Consider the following 16,146-nt stretch of genomic DNA (forward strand, 5'->3'; position numbering starts at 1 on the left):
TCCTCGTCTTGTAAAAGATCCAATAATCTACAGTTTACTTTCACTTTCTAATCTTTGCTTTGAAAAGTTAATAATTACAATAAAAATCTAATTCAGAAACACACAATAATCCTAATATAAAGTGTCCTTCTCTGTCCTTCACAGCTCTGACTCGTTTCAGCTTTCAGTAAAAACGGAAGGAAATAATAAGACTAGTCACTTCCTGATAACGGTTTGTAAGAGGGTGGAGATTCTGGTGTTACATAAACCACTAAAACTAGTCACAAGTTAGACATCTTTTTTCTTTTTATACTTAATAATGTTAAATCAGTTACATAAATGTGTACATTGACATAATTTGATACCAAAAACCCAAAACTGATTGTCCTTTGATGAACTGCTAGTGTCTCTAATATAAGACTGTCTCATCCTCCAGCTGTAGAGCTCATGATCTCCACTAGGGGGCTCTCCTCCAGACTCTTGTGCTGTCTTATCATGGACTACATTACCCATAACCCACTGCCTGGACTCATTATGCTCGATTATTCAGTTGTGTCTCATTAAAATAAACGGGGATTGGTTGACCGGGCAATAGGAGTTCGGAACAGTGCTGCGTTCCGGTTCGTTTTTATTATCCCCTTCACTTGCTAACTTCCCTCCATCTCGTTCACTCGGATGTGCGTCATTGCTTGCGTTGTACGAGCCCCACTACTGGTGGAAACTTTGCAATGGACTGAACTGGAACATCCTAAACCCTTGATCACTTGGAATCCACTGTGGTGTTTTTTTTTATTTTATTTTTCCTTTACGAAATTGTTTAATGCAGCATTCTATATGTATATGGATGTGTTTAGGTTGTTTTAAATGTTTTAAAAACTATCATAGAGTTGTTTGTGGTAGGGATAATTAATCGCGATATGCAGTGATGTCACAATCGCGTTGCATTGTGGTATATGAAGCTGCCCGAAGTGTACATATGAAGAAGACTCGCTCCCTCGGTCAAAATCGAAGGAGCAAGGGTCTGTCCATATAAACTTCCTTTGTCCACTTCATGAAGTGGAACGCACTTCAAAATGGCGGCGGGGATTCCTCCAAGGGGGAAGTGCTGAGGGAAGTTCGCAAGTGCGTGTCTTAAAGTGGAGTGGAACGTAACACAGGTCGATTCTGTGGTTGGCAAACAAATGGATTGTGAATGGAGCAAATGATGGAAGGAAGTGACGTAGATAGTAGAAGGGATTTGGATATGGAAGGAGAAATGTTTGATCGAGGTAAGGAGGGATCTAGAAATGGTAATTGGACAGTAGTAGAAAATAGGAAACAAAAGAAAAAATGGAGTCCTATGCCAGGTACGGATAGTGAAAGAGAAAACGGGGCAACTAGAAAAAAGGAAGCATATAAAGTACTGATGAAATTTACTTCAGAATCGGTGAGTGCAATAAACACATTAAAACAAACTAAAGCACTGAAGGAAAAGTTGGGAAAAATAGACAATGCAAAGATGTTGAGAGATAACCGAATGTCACTACAACAAAAAACAGCAATAGGATTAAAATCAATGATGGGTCAAAAAATCTGCTCCATAGTGGAAGAAAAGAAGTGGATAAGAGGAGTGATTTCAGGAGTACCGACTGATGTTTCTGATGAGACAATAAAAGCCAAACTTACAGAGGCATCAGTAAATAATGATAAAAGACTGAAATGTGTCAGAAATAAGGAAAGGATGGATAGTTTGTCACTTATGTTGCAATTTGATGAGGAGAAGTTACCAGCTAGAGTATTTCTTGGATATGTGAGTTATATGGTACGGCCATATATTCCTCCACCGCTCACCCAACTAGCAGAACTTCGGCTAACATTCCCTACAAGTTTGGTTAATGTTCTGAAGAAAACATTTGAATGAATTTGAATTTTCCTATCCCGTTAAATGCAAACCAAGATATAATATTTTAACTGCAACATTCAAAGGATGTTTTAGTAATGTTTCTGAGGTAACAAGTTGTACAATGATCTTAAAAAAACATTGTCCCAAAGTTTCATAATAACAAAGGAAGAACATTCCCTCTGCCACATTAGGAAACTGTTTTGAGGATATCATTGAGCGATGAGATGTTGAATGTTCTTCTAATGTGACGACTTAACAAAATTAGAGCATTTTACTTGCAACCTTTTGAGTATATTTTGGGAATGTTCTTAAATTGAATGTGTTTATAATGATCTTAATAAAACATTGTCCCAATGTTTCATAATAACAAAGGAAGAACATTCTCTCCGCCACTTTAGGAAACTGTTATAAGGAAATAATTGAGGCCGGAGATGTAAGAAAGCGTTCTGATGAGCCCCAAAAACTGGGGACCACTATAATCATCACCAACTTTCAACGTGATGTACCGCGACGGCCTTTAGGACAGAATCAATAAGTATCGGAGTGGGACTATCGGAAGAGCCTGTGGCAGGTTGACTGTTGAGGGAACTCTTGTAAAACTGTTTAACGATATCTCAGAACCTAGACGTAGTTTTGGGAGTTCATCTTCCCGATAGGTCCATTTAGCTCATTGATGGACTCTGGGCCCGTATTTATCAAACATCGTCAAATTACTCACAAGAACACTGCTAAGAATTAACTTAAGAGTAAAAAAATTCTTGGCTCAAAGCTGCGCTTAAAAGTTAGTTATCAAGCATCCCAATCACACTTTACATTTACATTTACATTTAATCATTTAGCAGACGCTTTTATCCAAAGCGACTTACAAAAAAGGGGAGAGCAATAGAAGCAACGAAACAAACAAGGCCAAAAACCTGTAAGAGCTGTAAGAAATCTCAATTAATTAGCACAGTACACAACTTTTTTTTTTTTTATATATATATAGCCAGCTACAACAAATACTCACGTACGGAAAATACAGAACACTGGATTTTGATAGCTATGATAACAACCCATTAGGACTAAGGCTGTTGCCCCAGCTGTTGTCATTAATGCAGATTCAGTGGCCCAATGGGTTGGTTTTGTATGGCATTCTAGCTAAACGCGCAGCAATAGCCATCGACAGCAAAAACTCACGTACGCAAAATACAGAACACTGGGTTTTGGTAGCTATGATAACTATGTAACATACCCGCCTGAAGGCACAAATCCGGATGAGAGACGTAGATATGATCAGTAAGTGCTATTCTGTATTGGTCAAGTGCAATAGGAAAAGTGCAATTGGAAAAGATGTGTCTTAAGATGTTTTTTAAGAATGGCTACAGACTCGGCAGCACGAATTGAGATCGGCAGGTCATTCCACCAGGTGGGAACGGTCCAGGAAAATGTCCATGAGAGCGATTTCATGCCTCTTTGGGATGGAACCACGAGGCGCCGCTCATTTGCAGAACGCAAGCTTCTGGAGGGTGTGTAAGTCTGAACAAGTGAGTTTAGGTATATTGGTGCAGAGCCAGAGGTTGTTTTGTAGGCGATAACTAGTGCCTTGAATTTGATGCGATCAGCCATTGGCAACCAGTGCAGTTTGATGAAGAGAGGCGTAACATGCGCTCTCTTCGGCTCATTAAAGACCACTCTCGCCGCTGCATTCTGGATCAGCTGCAAGGGTTTGATAGTGCATGCTGGAAGCCCAGCCATTATAGTACCAATACCCTTTAAGTAAAGTGTAGGACTAAATCTTAAGTGTCAGTCTTAAGCTTGGGACATACTCTGCAAGAACAAAGAAATGTGTTCGTTTTCTCGAGGTTGCAAGAACAAGAATGAAGTTCGTTCTGGCCAGTACATTCATACTTCACGAGAAAAGCAGGTGCGTAATCTACGTTTCTCCGCATTAACCACGCCCACATTAAATATCTGACCAATCACACAATAGTTCTCGGACACCAGCAAGAAAAAAGTTCTGCTCAGACGATGTGCCGAGAACATGCTGCGAGAACAAAATAACGTAATTGTTCTTGCGTTGTATGTTGAAGCCTTTAGAGTCGATTCAAGACTTTGCTGTGCCACAAACAGGATTTTGGAAGATGTCACTGAATCGCTGAATAGATGTCCTTATTGAAGAACTTTCTCAGATAAATTCCCATTGAATGGTGAAATTCCTTTACATTCAACACACATTTGACGATAAAGTATTTTCAAGACAATACATTATAATATACACATTAGAAATGAAAGATAATCACGTTTCCACCATGTCTTAATTAAAAGTTTTAAACTGGTGTGCTGTTAACTGACCCGTATACAGCCTAGATTTCATGATATAATCAGCCACCATGGACTCCAAAAGAAAACCAAACTGGCGGGAGGAAGAAGCGATCGCAGAATGTTATAAAAGGCAGTTCAGTCCAGCAGCACTGACAAAGATTATGCCTGCTCTGTCCAAACGATACGTTTGATTATCGTTTGTCAAACATTTCAAAAACATTCTTCCTCTTCTAAAACACATTTGTCTCCTCAGTCATCACAAGCCCCTACTGGCAACTCCTCAACACTTGAGAGACCTCTCGAGCGGTCTTAAAGCTGCTGTCCGTAACTTTTTTTGTGTTCAAGATTTACAAAAATTATATTATGAGAATGTACAACATGAAGCCATTTTCCAAACCGTGTTTTTGTCTTACACTGAATCATTATGGGACACTTATAATAAGTGTTTATATTGGGACTTGTTACGTCCCTATGTAATCTAGGGTTAAAAGGACTTATAACCGAATAGCTGTTGGTGTGATGTGTGGAGGCAGCAAGGTTCAGTTCCCAACCCCAGAGCTTCTTAACAAGAGATAGACCTCAAAACAACTTGTGTGGAAAAAGAACAAGGACTTTTATTTCCAAACGGGAGGATTGAGGCTTCAAGAGGGGGCAAGGCCAAAACAACAAACATAAAACCTCTAACTAATCAGGAGAAAACTAACTAAACTCAAAAAGTAAAGAGAGCAAAATACAACAGAAGTACACTGACTCCCTAACTAACTTAAATAGGAGAAAACAGAATATAAAGAAATTGGCACCCACCTCTCTACTAATCCTTTCCCCAAATGATTAACAAAATAAAAGTGATAAACAAGAAGACGACAAGATCATTAAATACTAACAGATGATGACGTACAAAACAAAGGAGTTTACTTGTAGTAGGTGCCAGTTACCACAATAACTTTAACACAATACAAACTCAAGCAACAATGGTTCTCCTTTAAAGTAAAAAAGATAAAGAAAGAAACTAATAAAGCTGATAGGGTTTGAGAAGCGAATCCTCCCAGAACAGCCCTCCACACACACACACACACACTCCGTGTCTGGAAAGGTACTCCTTAAATTCCCAGAACCTCCTCTTCTTCTTCTTCTTCTTCTTCTTCTTCTTCTTCTTCTTCTTCTTCTTCTTCTTCTTCTTCTAATTTAATGGCGGATTGCAACCATATCTTATCAGGTGCATACCGCCACCTACTGTACCAGAGTATGAAGCATGGATTCAATGAAACTACCTAACATCATGGTATTATAAAAAAAAAAAAAAAAAAACCTTCATATTCTATAATATACCCCTATATTTTTCAGGTATTCCACAACTGCTTTCTGTGTGTCCTCTATACCTCCCCCTTTCGTTCCCAGTATACCTTCAAGGTTCCATGTTCTTCCTGCCTGCTTTATTTTTTGCTTTAGACTATTTCTTTGTTCTACATATTTCCTACAATGCAACATTATGTGTTCCACACATTCTGTAATTTTGCATTCCAAGCATTCATTTGATTGATTTTTACCTAACATAAACAATGTTTTATTTAACCCTGTGTGGTCAAACCTCATTCTGGTTAAAACTACCTCCTCCCTTCTGTTTCTTCTGATTACACCCTGTGCATTGATAGATTTCTGTATACTATAATATTTCCTTCCATTATTATCAGTATTCCACCTATATTGCCATTTCTTCATCATTTCTTTTTTAATCATTGCCTTAGCTTCTCCTTTACCAAAGGGGATATTTATAATATCGCTCGTCCTAGTTGATTTTTTTGCTATTTTATCAGCCCACTCATTTCCTTTTATATTAGCATGAGCAGGTACCCAGCAGAATCTCACATCTATCCGAAGCTTTCTTAGTCTAAATAAACTTTGAAGGATTTCTAGCATTAAATCTTCTCTATTAGATTTCATATTTTGAATACTGTAAAGGGCAGCTACAGAGTCAACACAACATACCACTCTGTCTGGTTTTACTTCCTCCACCCACTGCAACCCTACAATAATTGCCATCATCTCTGCCGTGTAAACTGATAGCTGATCAGGTAATTTTTTCCCAATACTTAAATCCCATGTCAGAATGTATATTCCTATGCCTACCCTATCTTTTTCATCTTTGGACCCATCTGTATAGATGTCTAGGTAACTGTAATATACACTTCTTATGTATTGACTTGTCAAGTGTCCTTTCTCACTCTCTTCCCATTTTTCCTTTAGTTTCATTATATTTAAATCTACCTCAGTTTTTGGAAACAGCCATATAGGGATATTACTTATAGGTGTAGGTATTACTTATAGGTGTAGGTGAGTTAAACCAAGTATTCTCTAATATATATTCCTCTGATTTAGCCTTAATTACCCATCCAAAGCCATTACCTTGAAAAGAATTATATTCCCAGCATTCTTGAATAACATTATTGGAAGGATTTTCCTTACCGCATCCACGTAGGCGACACCAATATGTAAGCATGAGTTTCTCTCTTCTTAAGTCAGATGGCACTTCTCCTAACTCTACCTGGATTGCATTCGTCGGTGTTGATCTCATCGCACCAGTACAAAGCCTCAAAGCTTTATTTATAACTCTGTCTATTTTTATTAAATGTGATTTAGCTGCTGCTCCATATACAAAGCATCCATAATCTATTGTTGACCTCATTAAAGCCCTATAAATATACATCAGTGATTGTTTATCTGCTCCCCAGTCTTTCCCAACTAATGTTCTCATTAAATTTATAACTTTTTTACATTTTGTTTCTATCTTTTCTATATGTACTTTCCATGTACCCTTTTGATCTAACCATAAACCTAGATATTTAAATTGATCTATGGTTTCCAAATTGTGTCCATATAATTTCAAGTTTTGTTTGTCTATCCCTTTCTTCCTGGTAAATAACATATGACAGGATTTACTTGGAGAAAGCTTAAAGCCCCAATTGTATGACCATTGTTCAACTTTCTTTATTGCTTCCTCGATTTTACTTCTCACACCTATGGGATCTCGTCCTCTTGCCCAGATGGCACCATCATCTGCATACAAAGCTGATCCAATACTTCTGTCCAGATTCATAAAAATATCATTAATCATAATGTGACCGGGGATTTAAATTAACCACCAGGAACACATTGAGGGGTTCTTTTCACTTTGTAGTTTATTTATCTGCATTTCTTTAAGAGTGATTCACTATCAGAAATGGCTTCTCAACTTTAGTTGAGATGACAGTTCACAAAAATCTCAGTGAAAAAGATAGAAAGATCAAAGATAAAGAGTAGAATAATGTAACACGATTCCAAAATCAAAATATGCACAATACAATACGACAGTGGGAATACTGTACAAAAAGATCAAACAGCATGAGTACATTTTTATATTACCCAATTACACATCATTGGAGTGAAATGTTAGAAAATAACACTCACATAACGATCAGCTCCTATACAGTATACCACCACATTCAATTCACCAGGGCTGAAATCACCAATATAATGTTGTACACTGTGTAAACAATCACATGAACATTACATGAAACATTTGGAAAACATACGTTTATCACATTTCTCAATGTTAACTGAACAGGCCTAGACCGCATGGTGTGACGTCATATATCCGCGGACATTATACACAACATTACCTTTCAAATATGACAATTCTCCGAAGTAACACAGAAAAATATACATCCACAATTGGTATTTATCCAGGATATAATCATAAAACACTGTATTCACCCGTGGATGATCACAAAATCTCCCCAATTTCCCAAGAGTGTGCGTCTCTCTCGCACTGCTCGCTGCACATCGGACAAAAATGATCGAGGAGAGAGAACGCATGCGCATTGCCTTGCACCCAGCACACACAGTGCCACCTGCTGACGACTCCAGGAAAATACAGATAACCACTGTTTAACATGACTCATTTCACTGAGAACAGTAACTAACAAAGAAATAACAGTTTTAAACATACAAGAAGAGAAACAAACGTTAAAGGTATTTACCACCCGGTTACATTCTCCCCTGCAAGAAGTCAGCGTCCTCGATGTCTCATTCAATCACGAATTTCAGCATTCATGGCACCTTGTAACGCCTTCTCGAACAATGCAGTGCCAATACTAGCCAGTACTTGAGACACCATGTCTGTGCTGACACTCACTGCGTGACAAGCCGACCTGGGTGCATGAAAAGGATTTGTGTGGACACCCGCAGTTGCTCGCTTGCTCCTACGCACAGCTGGTACTGGTACCTCCCTCTTGACTGGGTTACGCACCTCACCAGTCTCTAGCTCCTGTGATTGGACACACTCTTCTGGAGCCTCTGCATTCAGGACCACATCATCCGATTCTACAGAGTCTCTACTAGTATCTGCTGATACTCGTACCTGGATACCTTTAGAGCGGTCACCTCTCAACTCTGGATTCATGGGAGAGTTTGCAGCCACGCCCACTGAGGGTTGCACAACCTCCTCTATTACCACAAAATCTAGTCCAGAAATCTCGTTCCCATCCATGACGACAGGCTGTATATCTGGCAGGGATTTCGCTCTACTCCTAGGCCTAGGAGTTGGCACGGCACCTGGACGCAATTCTGATCTGTGCACCCTTTTTGAAGGCCCTCCCTCCAAAGGTTCAACAGTGTAAGTTGTGCCTACTACTTCCACTACTCGAAACACAATCGGGCTCCAGGCATCTTGAATCTTGTTCCTGCCTGGAGACCGCTGGCGCAGATATACCAACTCGCCCACACTGACCTGGGGACAAAATGTCTTTTCATTTAGACGAGTCACTCTCTCAAGTGCTTTCTCTTCTGAGTGCTCCCTTGCTTTCTCATGGGCGTATCTGAGTCTTTCCTGATGAACAGCCAACCAGTCTTGTTTTCTCTCTGAGACCTCCTCACTACCCAACAACGCATCAATGGGCAGATGTGGTTGTACCCCAAAAAGGAGATAAGGGGAAAACCCTGTAGTTGCATGAGGCGTTACATTATACGCGTGAACTAACTCTGGAAAGTACTCAGGCCAACAACGCTTACGTTCTGGCGGTAATGTACGTAACAGGTTGTGAAGTGTTCGGTTGTATCGTTCACATTGGGCATTTCCCTGCGGCCTGTAAGGGGTCGTACGGGTCTTTTTCACCCCATAGAGTCTGCACAGCTCAGCAATTACCTCGCTTTCAAAATTTCGACCTTGATCGGAGTGCAACCTCTCTGGAACTCCGTACTTCATAAACCACTCTTTTAACAAGACCTTTGCTGTGGTATCGGCCTTTTGATCTTTTTTGTGGGAAACGCCTGTGTAAACTTTGTGAAAACGTTGGTAACAACCAAAACATTTTCACGCCCATCAAAAGCAGGCTGTAAGACTGTGAAGTCCACCGCAATCACTTCCAGAGGTCTGGAAGCCAAAAATGCTCTCATAGGGGCACGAACTTTGGGCTGAGGCATCTTTGTGAGGATGCACCGTTGACACTTCTTTACCCATTCCTCCACATCCTATTGGAGAGGCCTATTGCCGAATGGCAGTTCCCTATTAGATTGGTGACAGACGGTGCTTATCCGATGGCAAATCCCACCGGAAACCCCGCAGGGCCGGGAAACGACCATAGGACGGCCTGAAGCGCCCCGTCCCTGATAGCAGACCATGCTAGCCGCCTGGCTAGCACCCACGCACACTGTTGCAAGACCTGGGAACCGGGGCTCACCCTACAGGAGGCCTAAAGCGGCCTAGATTAGGGCTGTGCGATAACACGATATTTGATCGTGGACGATCAAAATTACTGCACAATCCACTTTTTCAGAAAAATCGTTGTATCGCCATATATAGTGCGCAACACGTTATATCCTTAGCAGTTCGATAGACGGCGCCAGGTTAACAATCTCGTATATGTTGCTCGTAAATTCAGTGAGATTAAGTGACGGAGTCCGTGACAATGGAGGGAAACACGGAGGAGTTGGTTCCTAAAAAAAATGCAACTTCTGTAATATGGAAATGGTTCGGATTTTTGCTAACAGACACAGCGCAAACAACAGTTATTTGCAAATGTTGCAATGATAAGATTCGCACGACAAATAGCAACACAACAAACCTTTTTAACCACCTCAAGAGAAAGCACCCGAAAGAATATGCAGAGGGTTTAATTTTAAAAGGACCCCACGCGAGTACATCACCAGGTACAACCAAGCAGCCAGAAACGACAAGGCTTAAACAAACAACTCTAACAAAAGAAACATATCAGAAAGGAGCTCCGTATGAGAGGACGAGCAAGCGCTGGAAAGACGTAACTGATGCCGTGACATTTTACCTGACCAAAGACATGATTCCTATAAAGACTGTGGAAAATGAGGGCTTTAAAAGACTGTTCAAAGTCGTAGATCCACGTTACGAAATACCCAGTCGCAAATATTTCTCCTCCACTGCCATTCCACAGCTTTATTCAGAGTGCCGCAGCAAGATTCAAAATAAAATTCAAAACGTTAAGTTTTTTGCTACAACGGCTGATTTATGGTCTAGCCGTACGTCAGAGCCGTATTTAAGTCTGACGATTCACTTTGTTCATGAGTGGAAGTTGTGCAGTGCGTGTCTAGAAACAACATATTTTCCACAAGACCACACAGGCGAGCTCATAGCGCAAGGTCTTAAGGACGCGCTTGAATGTTGGGGACTGAAAGAAGCAAACATGACCTGTATGACGACAGATAGTGGGGCCAATATGGTGAAGGCATTGGAGCTCAACAGCTGGACTCGTCTGCAGTGTTTTGGGCACAGACTGCTCCTAGCCATCGGTAAGTGCAACTAAAAATAATGGTCTCCGATATTCAAGTGATTATATTCAGCTATTATAATAAATCATTGCAAATTACATTAGGAACTTTGAACATAGTAAAATCATGAGATTAATTTGCTATAATAATTGCACTGGTATGAGTAAATGTTTTGTAAATGAAATGTTATATATACATTTAAACATTTTATATACATTTTTACATTGTGTTGTGCATGTGGTTAAATCTAATTGATACATTGTTCTTTTTTTTTCTTTTCTTTTTTAAAAAGTGCCAAAGACCCTCGTGTTGAACGTGCAACATCTGTCTGCAAGAAAGTTGTCAGCACATTCTCCTTCAGCTGGAAGAAAAAGAGGGAACTAAGTAATGCTCAAGCTGAGCTAAAGCTACCTCAACAGAAGCTCATCACTGAGTCCCCAACGCGATGGGGTTCGAGGCTCAGCATGATTGAGCGAGTGCTTGACCAGGAAAAGGCGATTTCTCAGGTCCTGAAGGCAGACAAGAAGGTAAGGCATTTGGTCACATCATGGCAAGATGTTGACGTGATGGAGTCTGTGAAAAAGGCACTGAGTCCACTGAGAGACTTTACTGATGCACTCTCAGGTGAGGACTATGTGAGTGTGTCTTATGTCAAGCCAGTGCTTCACATGTTGAAAGTCAACATTTTGAGCCTGAATGATGAAGACACTGAACTAACAAAAACAATGAAGACAACCATTCTCAATTACCTCACTGACAAATATCAGGACCCCACCACTGATGACCTGTTGGATATGGCTTCGCTTTTCGATCCCAGATTCAAAACACAATTCATTGCCAAAGACAAGGTAGAGGGAATACAAACCAGAGCTGTGGCTGAGCTGGAGTCTTTGATGAACATAGACATACAGTCTCCAAAATCAGATCAGCAGCCCACATCTAGTACCTCAGCCTCCACATCACAAATCCTTGATGAGGATCAGACTCCACCCAAGAAAGCAAAGAAATCACTTTCCAGCTTTTTAAAAGCCTTCGGTGTTGCAAGTGCATCTGCAACCACATCAGTTTCCTCATCTGTGAAAGAGGCAATAGAAGGAGAATTGAAGGGATACTTGTCCACGCCAAATGCAGAAAGTGAGGTGGATCCGCTGGAATGGTGGAAAGTACATGAGGCAAACTTTCCAAGAATTAGCCAGCTTGCTAGAAAGTATCTCTGTATTCCAGCCACAAGTGCTCCCTCGGAAAGGGCTTTCAGCACTGGTGGCAATATCGTCACCTGCCAAAGGGCATCTCTTAAGCCTGAGAAAGTGAATCAGCTGGTCTTCCTTTCTAAGAATTTGTGATTGTGATTTGTCATACTTTGTAATCTTTACAAATGTATATGTTCCAAAGCTGCTAAGTTTACAAGACTCAGGAATGAGGTCAGGAAATATTTTTGTATCTTTATTTAAATTTTTTTTGTTTCTGAACTATGGTACTATTTGTATCTTTATTTCTGATCTATGGTACTTAACAGAGTACAAAAGGTTGTTTACAGTTTGTATGTTTATTTTTCTTTTCTAAGCCAATGTTTATTTTGGGAGTTATGCTAAAGTCTGTGCACTTGCATTGAAAGTTATAATTTTTATTTAAACTTTATTTAACTTTGAAAAATAATAATAATCCATTAACATTTTTGAAGGTGTTGCTAAGGATCTATGTCTAATAAGCTATTTGATTTGTAAGACTTGTTAAACTAAGATTTGTTAGATTTGTTAAACAAATGTTCATTTTAATGGTACAGTAATTGTAATGCAAGTCTTGTTGAATGTTCTTTCTTTGCAGAATAGCACTTGCATTAAATCTTCACTTGATTAAAATATTCTTAAACATATATGGTAAGAGTATATATTTTTATATGGGGACATTAGTTTGGTTGTATTGTACCTTTGTAATTTGCAAAATAGTCTTAAAAAAACAACTTGAAAAAGAATCGGGATAAAAAATCGTGAATCGTGATGTCCCCAGAAAAAACCGTGATATGATATTTTTTACAAATCGCCCACCCCTAGCCTAGATCCTGCCAACCAATGGTCAGAACCCTAGGTCACCCCCTCAGGGGACGCCATGTGAGGCGTGCTGTAACTCAGCGAGCCCTCAAAGTCGGGCTGACAGTGGCTGTCTGCTGGCTGATAAGGACTGGGTATCCAGTCACTACCTGGGGACTCATCCCCAGGGAGGCCGTTAGGGGCCTACTAATGACGAGGTTTCTGCTGCAGCCGACATCGTTGGGGAGAACCCTCCCTGCTCACATGGGCCACGATGTCGGAACTCACGCGCAGGGAGGCCTACTGAGGCCTACCACCTGACCCAGAGTTAACTGCCCGGACTGCCACGGCTGGCGTCTCCCGCCAGCCAGCCTTCTATAGTCGGTCCGCCCCAGCGGCCCATAGCAGCCTAGAGACGATGCACTGTGTGTGGGCAGAGCACACACCGGCCTGGCAGGCTTTCGTCAGAGTCTCACCTCCGCTCATCATCAGCCCGTGCGGCCTGGTGTAAAGCGCGCCCGGGGAGAAAAAAGAAAATCAACAGAACAACAAAGGAGGGGACACAACATCACTTCCGCGCCCTCGGGGGCGGAGACTCACCACCTCGCTTTGGGCGCTGGAAGCGGTTCTTCTCCCCGATGTCCCTCCTCCTGTTGCGGGTGTCCCGCCTCTTCCACGTCCTACTCCTCCACGGAGGGGTGCACGAGAGGCCACGCTACTGCGTTGGCCCATTTTTTTTTTTTTTTTTTTTTTTTTTGATGATCCTCGGATCTTGATGGGCCAGGGACACCCTCCTGCCTGGGCGCCGCCCCAGACATCAGCGGAATACACGTTCTATACGCCGCTGAGCGCGCCCTCGCCTCTCTGAACTTTCCCACCACCGCCTCGACGGAGGTGCCGAAAAGCCCAGAGGGCAAGACCGGGGCATCGAGGAGAAAAGCCTTTTCTTTCACCCCGATGCCCACCAAGTTTAGCCACCGATACCTCTCCGTGGCGACCATAGCCGCCATCGACCGTCCGATGGCGACTGCTATGTGTTTGGCCGAGAGAGATCCGTGGTGCGCCACTCAGCCATCGCATCAGGGGGTAGGCCCTCCCCCCGATCGAGGTCCCTCAGCAGGCCAGCTTGATAAGCCTGCAACACAGCCATTGTGTGCAAGGCCGCCGCTGCCTGACCCGCCGAAGTGTATGCCCTGCCATTAAGACGTGAAGTCGTCTTTAATGGTTTCGATGGCAGGGCTGGAGCTTCACATCCAGCAGCTCCCCATACACGGGGCAGGATGGCTGGGAGGATTTGGCCTCAGCCTTATTTTCCTCCTCATCCACAGCCATCCTCTGATCGACTGGAAAAGCACGGGCTGACGAAGAGGAGGAGTCTCCATCCGACTCCTCCTCCGTCCGCCTGCTCTCGCGACCTGGCTGATCGTCCGTGAGCACTGTGTTCTCCAGACGATGAGCCAGATCCATCTGGGAGCCCCAGGACAAACGGCGCCGCTCAGCCTCGGCATGAGCGGGACCGCTCCCAAATGCTGGCTCTTCTTCCCTCGAGAAGAAGGCCAAGCGAGAGCGGAGCGTCCTCAGTCGGAAAAACGCTCGCAGTTTGCGCAGGAAGCCCCCTCGAGAACCTCCCGCGCGTGCTCTTCCCCCAGGCAGAGCACACAAAGGGTGTGCGTGTCCCCAGGCGTGAGAAACCTGGGACACGGATCAGTGCACTTCCTGTACGCTCCCTTGAATTTACGTGTGCACTTCATTTCACTTTAGAAAGACTTTCTAGCGAATCAGACAAAACAGTCACTGAAGACGAAAGGATGTTGTCATGTTGGCACGGTGCCTTTTTATACTTCCTGGTCGCACGGTGATGACATCACCAGCTGCCGACGGTCAGTAGGATTGTGATTTGATAGCGATTTCAGACACCTGTCACGCTGAAGGCGTTCCCCGTAGCGTCAGCTGACGCAGCGCGAGTTCCCTTTCGAAAGGGAACTCTTTTTTTTTTTACTGACAACTTTGATCGGTTAACGTTGATACGGTCAACCATCGGTCAAACGGTCATCGGTTAACATCTCTAGGCAGGTGTTAACTTTACCAACTGTCTTGCTTGAATAAAAGGTTCTAAATAAAATAAAAATGTAGTCCATACTACCTTTATTTGTTTTTTTTATATCATTTCAAACTGCATTTCCACATTGCAATTTTGTATAGACTATTCATAAACTGAATTAACAGAAAAATTGCTATATCGTTATGTATATCGTTATCGGGATATCAAATGAGCTATATCGGGATATGAAATTTTGGCCATATCGCCCAGCCCTAGATTTAGCTGTATGAAATCATAAACAGGCATCGATATCGTTTTGATTATTTTACATTAGCCTAATAAATAAACATAATTTCGTTCAGTTAGCGAACAGACGTCATGAACTGAGCTCAGATCAGCGGCAGGAGTCAGATTTCATTCATCACGAGTGAAAAGCTGACAATATACGGCGGAAGATTCAGTTTCAAAACTAAATGTAAAAGCGCCTATTTAAACAAGCTTGTCATTGTACTGTACTGTTCTGTTTTTCATTAAGAACAGTATTGATGTTAATATTAAACACACCATTCAATCAGATTACTCCCAAATTGATACTCAAGTGAAAGTATAATCCCTGCGGCTGCACGGGAATTCATAACGGTGCGCATTATGAATGCAGACTTTATTCTTCGTGAAAGATAAAGATAGAAATGCTCACAGGAAGAAAAAAAGCTTGCAAAAATGATATACGATCCGCCTAATCCTGGCCAAATCACAGAGATGTCGATTCGCACGGGACTAATATTATCACAGGACCTCGGTGTTCGGCGAAATATGGTTGGTGATTTGCGGGGGGAATTTTTATTTTACAAATTACAGACTTGGCCGATTGGCACGGGATTAAGATCACCGACATTCTCTGCAATTATTACAAATCACCAGAGGTCCCCCGATAATACGAATCCCGTGCGAATGGGGGTTTTAGATAAATATTTTTCGTTGTTGTACTATAGCACGCAGTCATTTTCAAGAGGTTCGGCCAAGGGCGACATCTGTTGGTGAAACTGCAAATAGAAAAAAAAAAAAAAACACAATCTCAGTGTTTGTATATTTTCATATTCACAGAGATGTCAAATTATTAGGGCTGGGAAAAGATTAATCTC

Source organism: Pseudorasbora parva, chromosome 11 (assembly GCF_024679245.1).
Source record: "Pseudorasbora parva isolate DD20220531a chromosome 11, ASM2467924v1, whole genome shotgun sequence".
NCBI lineage: Eukaryota > Metazoa > Chordata > Actinopteri > Cypriniformes > Gobionidae > Pseudorasbora > Pseudorasbora parva.